We start from the raw sequence: 10,286 nt of genomic DNA on the forward strand, positions 1-10,286 counted from the left end.
CCCGTGTCACACACACACCCCTGTGTCAGCCCCACTTTCACCCGCTGCCCCGTGTCACACACACAGCCCCTGTGCCAGCCCCACATTCACCCGCTGTCCCGTGTCACACACACAACCCCTGTCAGCCCCACTTTCACCCGCTGCCCCGTGTCACACACACAACCCGTCAGCCCCACTTTCACCCGCTGCCCCGTGTCACACACACAACCCCTGTCAGCCCCACATTCACCCGCTGTCCCGTGTCACACACACAACCCCTGTGCCAGCCCCACATTCACCCGCTGCCCCCTGTCACACACACAACCCCTGTGCCAGCCCCACATTCACCCGATGCCCCGTGTCACACACACACCCCTGTGTCAGCCCCACTTTCACCCGCTGCCCCGTGTCACACACACAGCCCCTGTGCCAGCCCCACATTCAGCCGCTGCCCCGTGTCACACACACAACCCCTGTGCCAGCCCCGCATTCACCCGATGCCCCGTGTCACACACACAACCCCTGTCAGCCCCACATTCACCCGCTGCCCCGTGTCACACACACAACCCCTGTGCCAGCCCCACATTCACCCGCTGCCCCGTGTCACACACACAACCCCTGTGCCAGCCCCACATTCACCCGCTGCCCCGTGTCACACACACAACCCCTGTGCCAGCCCCGCATTCACCCGATGCCCCGTGTCACACACACAACCCCTGTGCCAGCCCCACATTCACCCGCTGCCCCGTGTCACACACACAACCCCTGTGCCAGCCCCACATTCACCCGCTGCCCCGTGTCACACACACAACCCCTGTGCCAGCCCCACATTCACCCGCTGCCCCGTGTCACACACACAACCCCTTTGTCAGCCCCGCATTCACCCGCTGCCCCGTGTCACACACACACCCCCTGTGCCAGCCCCGCATTCACCCGCTGCCCCGTGTCACACACACAACCCCTGTGCCAGCCCCGCATTCACCCGCTGCCCCGTGTCACACACACAACCCCTGTGCCAGCCCCGCATTCACCCGATGCCCCGTGTCACACACACACCCCCTGTGCCAGGCCCACATTCACCCGCTGCCCCGTGTCACACACACAACCCCTGTCAGCCCCGCATTCACCCGCTGCCCCGTTTCACACACACAACCCCTGTGCCAGCCCCACATTCACCCGCTGCCCCGTGTCACACACACAACCCCTGTGCCAGCCCCACATTCACCCGCTGCCCCGTGTCACACACACAACCCCTGTGCCAGCCCCGCATTCACCCGCTGCCCCGTGTCACACACACAGCCCCTGTGCCAGCCCCACATTCACCCGCTGCCCCGTGTCACACACACAACCCCTGTGCCAGCCCCGCATTCACCCGATGCCCCGTGTCACACACACAACCCCTGTGCCAGCCCCGCATTCACCCGCTGCCCCGTGTCACACACACAACCCCTGTCAGCCCCACTTTCACCCGCTGCCCCGTGTCACACACACAACCCCTGTGCCATCCCCGCATTCACCCGCTGCCCCGTGTCACACACACAACCCCTGTGCCAGGCCCACATTCACCCGCTGCCCCGTGTCACACACACAACCCCTGTCAGCCCCGCATTCACCCGCTGCCCCGTTTCACACACACAACCCCTGTGCCAGCCCCACATTCACCCGCTGCCCCGTGTCACACACACAACCCCTGTGCCAGCCCCACATTCACCCGCTGCCCCGTGTCACACACACAACCCCTGTGCCAGCCCCGCATTCACCCGCTGCCCCGTGTCACACACACAGCCCCTGTGCCAGCCCCACATTCACCCGCTGCCCCGTGTCACACACACAACCCCTGTGCCAGCCCCGCATTCACCCGATGCCCCGTGTCACACACACAACCCCTGTGCCAGCCCCGCATTCACCCGCTGCCCCGTGTCACACACACAACCCCTGTCAGCCCCACTTTCACCCGCTGCCCCGTGTCACACACACAACCCCTGTGCCATCCCCGCATTCACCCGCTGCCCCGTGTCACACACACAACCCCTGTGCCAGCCCCGCATTCACCCGCTGCCCCGTGTCACACACACAGCCCATGTCAGCTCCACATTCACCCGCTGTCCCGTGTCACACACACAACCCCTGTGCCAGCCCCGCATTCACCCGCTGCCCCGTGTCACACACACAACCCCTGTGCCAGCCCCGCATTCACCCGCTGCCCCGTGTCACACACGCAACCCCTGTGCCAGCCCCACATTCACCCGCTGCCCCGTGTCACACACGCAACCCCTGTGCCAGCCCCACATTCACCCGCTGCCCCGTGTCACACACAACCCCTGTGCCAGCCCCACATTCACCCGCTGCCCCGTGTCACACACACAACCCCAGTGCCAGCCCCACATTCACCCGCCGCCCCGTGTCACACACACAACCCGTGTCAGCCCCACATTCACCCGCTGCCCCGTGTCACACACACAACCCCTGTGCCAGCCCCACATTCACCCGCTGCCCCGTGTCACACACACAACCCGTGTCAGCCCCACATTCACCCGCTGCCCCGTGTCACACACACAACCCCTGTGCCAGCCCCGCATTCACCCGCTGCCCCGTGTCACACACACAACCCCTGTGCCAGCCCCACATTCACCCGCTGCCCCGTGTCACACACACAACCCCTGTGCCAGCCCCGCATTCACCCGCTGCCCCGTGTCACACACACAGCCCCTGTGCCAGCCCCACATTCACCCGCTGCCCCGTGTCACACACACAACCCCTGTGCCAGGCCCACATTCACCCGCTGCCCCGTGTCACACACACAACCCCTGTGCCAGCCCCGCATTCACTCGCTGCCCCGTGTCACACACGCAACCCCTGTGCCAGCCCCGCATTCACCCGCTGCCCCGTGTCACACACACAACCCCTGTGCCAGCCCCGCATTCACCCGCTGCCCCGTGTCACACACACAACCCCTGTGCCAGCCCCACATTCACCCGCTGCCCCGTGTCACACACACAACCCCTGTGCCAGCCCCACTTTCACCCGCTGCCCCGTGTCACACACACAACCCCTGTGCCAGCCCCGCATTCACCCGCTGCCCCGTGTCACACACGCAACCCCTGTGCCAGCCCCGCATTCACTCGCTGCCCCGTGTCACACACACAACCCCTGTGCCAGCCCCACATTCACCCGCTGCCCCGTGTCACACACACAACCCGTGTCAGCCCCGCATTCACCCGCTGCCCCGTGTCACACACACAGCCCCTGTGCCAGCCCCACATTCACCCGCTGCCCCGTGTCACACACACAACCCCTGTGCCAGCCCCGCATTCACCCGCTGCCCCGTGTCACACACACAACCCGTGTCAGCCCCGCATTCACCCGCTGCCCCGTGTCACACACACAACCCCTGTGCCAGCCCCGCATTCACCCGCTGCCCCGTGTCACACACACAACCCCTGTGCCAGCCCCACATTCACCCGATGCCCCGTGTCACACACACAACCCGTGTCAGCCCCGCATTCACCCGCTGCCCCGTGTCACACACACAACCCCTGTGCCAGCCCCACATTCACCCGCTGCCCCGTGTCACACACACAACCCCTGTCAGCCCCACTTTCACCCGCTGCCCCGTGTCACACACACAGCCCCTGTGCCAGCCCCACATTCACCCGCTGCCCCGTGTCACACACACAACCCCTGTGCCAGCCCCGCATTCACCCGCTGCCCCGTGTCACACACACAACCCGTGTCAGCCCCGCATTCACCCGCTGCCCCGTGTCACACACACAACCCCTGTGCCAGCCCCGCATTCACCCGCTGCCCCGTGTCACACACACAACCCCTGTGCCAGCCCCACATTCACCCGATGCCCCGTGTCACACACACAACCCGTGTCAGCCCCGCATTCACCCGCTGCCCCGTGTCACACACACAACCCCTGTGCCAGCCCCACATTCACCCGCTGCCCCGTGTCACACACACAACCCCTGTCAGCCCCACTTTCACCCGCTGCCCCGTGTCAGAACCGCACCGCGCCCCTCCCCCACCTTGTTGCTCCCGCGGCGTCTGGCCGCGATCCCCGCAGCCCGGCTCCGCCCCGCAATCCGGCTCCGCCCCACGGGGGGCGGGGCAGGAGGAGCACAGCGCTAGGACGGGAGACCACAGAGAGCGTGGCTGGTGCGGGGCAGAGCGCCGCAGCCTACAGAGGCTTGGTGGCGAGCTTTGGCCGCCAGGGGGCTGGAGAGAGGGAGGAGCATAGAGAATCGGGGCGGAGATAGAGAGGCTGGGGAGAGGAGCATAGAGAATGGGGCTGGGATAGAGGGGCTGGGACCAGGACATAGAGAATAGGGCTGGGATAGAGGGGTTGGTACCAGGAGCATAGAGAATGGGGCTGGGATAGAGGGGTTGGGACCAGGACATAGAGAATGGGGCTGGGATAGAGGGGCTGGGACCAGGACATAGAGAATAGGGCTGGGATAGAGGCGTTGGTACCAGGAGCATAGAGAATGGGGCTGGGATAGAGGGGTTGGTACCAGGACATAGAGAATGGGGCTGGGATAGAGGGGTTGGTACCAGGACATAGAGAATGGGGCTGGGATAGAGGGGTTGGTACCAGGACATAGAGAATGGGGCTGGGATAGAGGGGCTGGGACGAGGAGCATAGAGAATGGGGCTGGGATAGAGGGGTTGGGACCAGGACATAGAGAATGGGGCTGGGATAGAGGGGTTGGTACCAGGAGCATAGAGAATGGGGCTGGGGATAGAGGGGCTGGGACCAGGAGCATAGAGAATGGGGCTGGGATAGAGGGGCTGGGACCAGGACATAGAGAATAGGGCTGGGATAGAGGGGTTGGTACCAGGAGCATAGAGAATGGGGCTGGGGATAGAGGGGCTGGGACCAGGACATAGAGAATGGGGCTGGGATAGAGGGGCTGGGACCAGGACATAGAGAATAGGGCTGGGATAGAGGGGTTGGTACCAGGAGCATAGAGAATGGGGCTGGGATAGAGGGGCTGGGACCAGGAGCATAGAGAATGGGGCTGGGATAAAGGGGCTGGGACCAGGACATAGAGAATAGGGCTGGGATAGAGGGGTTGGTACCAGGAGCATAGGGAATGGGGCTGGGGATAGAGGGGCTGGGACCAGGATAGAGAATGGGGCTGGGATAGAGGGGTTGGGACCAGGACATAGAGAATGGGGCTGGGATAGAGGGTTTGGGACGAGGAGCATAGAGAATGGGGCTGGGATAGAGGGGTTGGGACCAGTACATAGAGAATGGGGCTGGGATAGAGGAGTTGGGACCAGGACATAGAGAATGGGGCTGGGATAGAGGGGTTGGGACGAGGAGCATAGAGAATGGGGCTGGAATAGAGGGGTTGGGACAAGGAGCATAGAGAATGGGGCTGGGATAGAGGGGTTGGGACCCGTACATAGAGAATGGGGCTGGGATAGAGGGGTTGGGACCAGGACATAGGGAATGGGGCTGGGATAGAGGGGTTGGTACCAGGAGCATAGAGAATGGGGCTGGGGATAGAGGGGCTGGGACCAGGAGCATAGAGAATGGGGCTGGGATAGAGGGGCTGGGACCAGGACATAGAGAATAGGGCTGGGATAGAGGGGTTGGTACCAGGAGCATAGAGAATGGGGCTGGGGATAGAGGGGCTGGGACCAGGACATAGAGAATGGGGCTGGGATAGAGGGGCTGGGACCAGGACATAGAGAATAGGGCTGGGATAGAGGGGTTGGTACCAGGAGCATAGAGAATGGGGCTGGGATAGAGGGGCTGGGACCAGGAGCATAGAGAATGGGGCTGGGATAGAGGGGCTGGGACCAGGACATAGAGAATAGGGCTGGGATAGAGGGGTTGGTACCAGGAGCATAGAGAATGGGGCTGGGGATAGAGGGGCTGGGACCAGGATAGAGAATGGGGCTGCGATAGAGGGGTTGGGACCAGGACATAGAGAATGGGGCTGGGATAGAGGGTTTGGGACGAGGAGCATAGAGAATGGGGCTGGGATAGAGGGGTTGGGACCAGTACATAGAGAATGGGGCTGGGATAGAGGAGTTGGGACCAGGACATAGAGAATGGGGCTGGGATAGAGGGGTTGGGACGAGGAGCATAGAGAATGGGGCTGGAATAGAGGGGTTGGGACAAGGAGCATAGAGAATGGGGCTGGGATAGAGGGGTTGGGACCCGTACATAGAGAATGGGGCTGGGATAGAGGAGTTGGGACCAGGACATAGAGAATGGGGCTGGGATAGAGGGGTTGGGACCAGGACATAGAGAATGGGGCTGGGATAGAGGGGTTGGGACCAGGACATAGAGAATGGGGCTGGGATAGAGGGGTTGGGACCAGGACATAGAGAATGGGGCTGGGATAGAGGGGTTGGGACCAGGACATAGAGAATGGGGTTGGGATAGAGGGGTTGGTACCAGGAGCATAGAGAATGGGGCTGGGATAGAGGGGCTGGGACCAGGACATAGAGAATGGGGCTGGGATAGAGGGGCTGGGACCAGGACATAGAGAATGGGGCTGGGATAGAGGATTTGGGACCAGGACATAGAGAATGGGGCTGGGATAGAGGGGTTGGGACCAGGACATAGAGAATGGGGCTGGGATAGAGGAGTTGGGACCAGGACATAGAGAATGGGGCTGGGATAGAGGGGTTGGGACAAGGAGCATAGAGAATGGGGCTGGGATAGAGGGGTTGGGACCAGGAGCATAGAGAATGGGGCAGGGATAGAGGGGTTGGGACGAGGAGCTTAGAGAATGGGGCTGGGGATAGAGGGGTTGGGACCAGGACATACAGAATGGGGCTGGGATAGAGGGATTGGGACCAGTACATAGAGAATGGGGCTGGGATAGATGGGTTGGGACCAGGACATAGAGAATGGGGCTGGGATAGAGGGGTTGGGACCAGGACATAGAGAATGGGGTGGGATAGATGGGTTGGGACCAGGACATTGAGAATGGGGCTGGGATAGAGGGGCTGGTACCAGGAGCATAGAGAATGGGGCTGGGATAGAGGGGTTGGGACCAGGAGCATAGAGAATGGGGCTGGGATAGAGGGGTTGGGACCAGGACATAGAGAATGGGGCTGGGATAGAGGGGTTGGGACCAGGACATAGAGAATGGGGCTGGGATAGAGAGGTTGGGACCAGGACATAGAGAATGGGCCTGGGATAGAGGAGTTGGGACGAGGAGCATAGAGAATGGGGCTGGGATAGAGGAGTTGGGACCAGGACATAGAGAATGGGGCTGGGATAGAGGAGTTGGAACTAGGACATAGATAATGGGCCTGGGATAGAGGAGTTGGGACCAGGACATAGAGATTGGGGCTGGGATAGAGGGGTTGGGACCAGGACATAGGGAATGGGGCTGGGATAGAGGGGTTGGGACCAGGAGCATAGACAATGGGGCTGGGATAGAGGGGTTGGGACGAGGAGCATAGAGAATGGGGCTGGGATAGAGGGGTTGGGACCAGGATAGAGAATGGGGTTGGGGTAGAGGGGTTGGGACGAGGAGCATAGAGAATGGGGCTGGGATAGAAGGGTTGGGACCAGGACATAGAGAATGGGGCTGGGATAGAGGGGTTGGGACCAGGAGCATAGAGAATGGGGCTGGGATAGAGGGGTTGGGACCAGGATAGAGAATGGGGTTGGGGTACAGGGGTTGGGACCAGGACATAGAGAATGGAGCTGGGATAGAGGGGTTGGGACCAGGACATAGAGAATGGGGCTGGGATAGAGGGGTTGGGACGAGGAGCATAGAGAATGGGGCTGGGATACAGGGGTTGGGACCAGGACATAGAGAATGGGGCTGGGATAGAAGAGTTGGGACGAGGAGCATAGAGAATGGGGATGGGATAGAGGGGTTGGGACCAGGACATAGAGAATGGGGCTGGGATAGAGGTGTTGGGACCAGGAGCATAGAGGATGGGGCTGAGATAGAGGAGTTGGGACCAGGAGCATAGAGAATGGGGCTGGGATAGAGGGGTTGGGATGAGGAGCATAGAGAATGGGGCTGGGATAGAGGGGTTGGGACCAGGATAGAGAATGGGGCTGGGATAGAGGGGTTGGGACGAGGAGCATAGAGAATGGGGCTGGGATAGAGGGGTTGGGACCAGGATAGAGAATGGGGCTGGGATAGAGGGGTTGGGACGAGGAGCATAGAGAATGGGGCTGGGATAGAGGGGTTGGGACCAGGACATAGAGAATGGGGCTGGGATAGAGGAGTTGGGGCGAGGAGCATAGAGAATGGGGCTGGGATAGAGGGGTTGGGACCAGGACATAGATAATGGGGCTTGTATAGAGGGGTTGGGACCAGGAGCATAGAGAATGGGCCTGGGATTGAGGGGTTGGGACCAGAAGCATAGAGAATGGGGCTGGGATAGAGGGGTTGAGACCAGGACATAGAGAATGGGGCTGGGATAGAGGAGTTGGGACGAGGAGCATAGAGAATGGGGCTGGGATAGAGGGGTTGGGACCAGAACATAGAGAATGGGGCTGGGATATAGGGGTTGGGACCAGGAGCATAGACAATGGGGCTGGGATAGAGGGGTTGGGACCAGGACATAGAGAATGGGGCTGGGATAGAGGGGTTGGGACCAGGAGCATAGATAATGGGCCTTGGATAGAGCGGTTGGGACCAGGAGCATAGAGAATGGGGCTGGGATAGAGGGGTTGGGACCAGGAGCATAGAGAATGGGGCTGGGATAGAGGGGTTGGGACCAGGACATAGAGAATGGGGCTGGGATAGAGGGGTTGGGACCAGGAGCATAGAGAATGGGGCTGAGATAGAGGAGTTGGGACCAGGAGCATAGAGAATGGGGCTGGGATAGAGGGGTTGGGACGAGGAGCACAGAGAATGGGGCTGGGATAGAGGGGTTGGGACGAGGAGCATAGAGAATGGGGCTGGGATAGAGGGGTTGGGACCAGGATAGAGAATGGGGTTGGGGTAGAGGGGTTGGGACGAGGAGCATAGAGAATGGGGCTGGGATAGAAGGGTTGGGACCAGGACATAGAGAATGGGGCTGGGATAGAGGAGTTGGGACCAGGACATAGAGAATGGGGCTGGGATAGAGGGGTTGGGACCAGGACATAGAGAATGGGGCTGGGATAGAGGGGTTGGGACCAGGACATAGAGAATAGGGCTGGGATAGAGGAGTTGGGACCAGGAGCATAGAGAATGGGGCTGGGATAGAGGAGTTGGGACCAGGACATAGAGAATGGGGCTGGGATAGAGGTGTTGGGACCAGGATTTTAGAGAATGGGGCTGGGATAGAGGGGTTGGGACCAGGAGCATAGAGAATGGGGCTGGGATAGAGTGGTTGGGACCAGGACATAGAGAATGGGGCTGGGATAGAGAGGTTGGGACCAGGACATAGAGAATGGGCCTGGGATAGAGGAGTTGGGACGAGGAGCATAGAGAATGGGGCTGGGATAGAGGAGTTGGGACCAGGACATAGAGAATGGGGCTGGGATAGAGGAGTTGGAACTAGGACATAGATAATGGGCCTGGGATAGAGGAGTTGGGACCAGGACATAGAGATTGGGGCTGGGATAGAGGGGTTGGGACCAGGACATAGGGAATGTGGCTGGGATAGAGGGGTTGGGACCAGGAGCATAGACAATGGGGCTGGGATAGAGGGGTAGGGACCAGGAGCATAGAGAATGGGGCTGGGATAGAGGGGTTGGGACCAGTAGCATAGAGAATGGGGCTGGGATAGAGGAGTTGGGACCAGGACATAGAGAATGGGGCTGGGATAGAGGGGTTGGGACCAGGAGCTTAGAGAATGGGGCTGGGATAGAGGGGTTGGGACCAGGAGCATAGAGAATGGGGCTGGGATAGAGGGGTTGGGACGAGGAGCAGAGAGAATGGTGCTGGGATAGAGGAGTTGGGACCAGGAGCTTAGAGAATGGGGCTGAGATAGAGGGGTTGGGGCCAGGAGCATAGAGAATGGGGCTGGGATAGAGGGGTTGGGACCAGGACATAGAGAATGGGGCTGGGATAGAGGGGTTGGGACCAGGACATAGAGAATGGGGCTGGGATAGAGGTGTTGGGACCAGGACATAGAGAATGGGGCTGGGATAGAGGGGTTGGGACCAGGACATAGAGAATGGGGCTGGGATAGAGGGGTTGGGACCAGGACATAGAGAATGGGGCTGGGATAGAGGGGTTGGGACGAGGAGCTTAGAGAATGGGGCTGGGGATAGAGGAGTTGGGACCAGGACATAGAGAATGGGGCTGGGATAGAGGGGTTGGGACCAGGACATAGAGAATGGGGCTGGGGATAGAGGGGTTGGGACCAGGACATAGAGA

General features: G+C 60.7%; 1 protein-coding gene across 1 annotated transcript in view; it reads right to left on the reverse strand.

The window, feature by feature from the left end:
- SLC27A1 (solute carrier family 27 member 1) overlaps nt 1–4,165 on the reverse strand; it is a 62,220-nt gene extending 58,055 nt beyond the window's left edge. Inside the window, exon 1 of the mRNA XM_075902458.2 lies at nt 4,011–4,165. The gene's annotated coding sequence lies outside the window, so the exon portion shown is untranslated. The remainder of the gene's footprint in view (nt 1–4,010) is intronic.
- Between the last annotated feature and the right edge of the window lie 6,121 nt (nt 4,166–10,286).

The sequence above is a fragment of the Pelodiscus sinensis genome, chromosome 31 (genome assembly GCF_052426305.1).
Source record: "Pelodiscus sinensis isolate ZL-2025 chromosome 31, ASM5242630v1, whole genome shotgun sequence".
NCBI classification, from domain to species: domain Eukaryota; kingdom Metazoa; phylum Chordata; order Testudines; family Trionychidae; genus Pelodiscus; species Pelodiscus sinensis.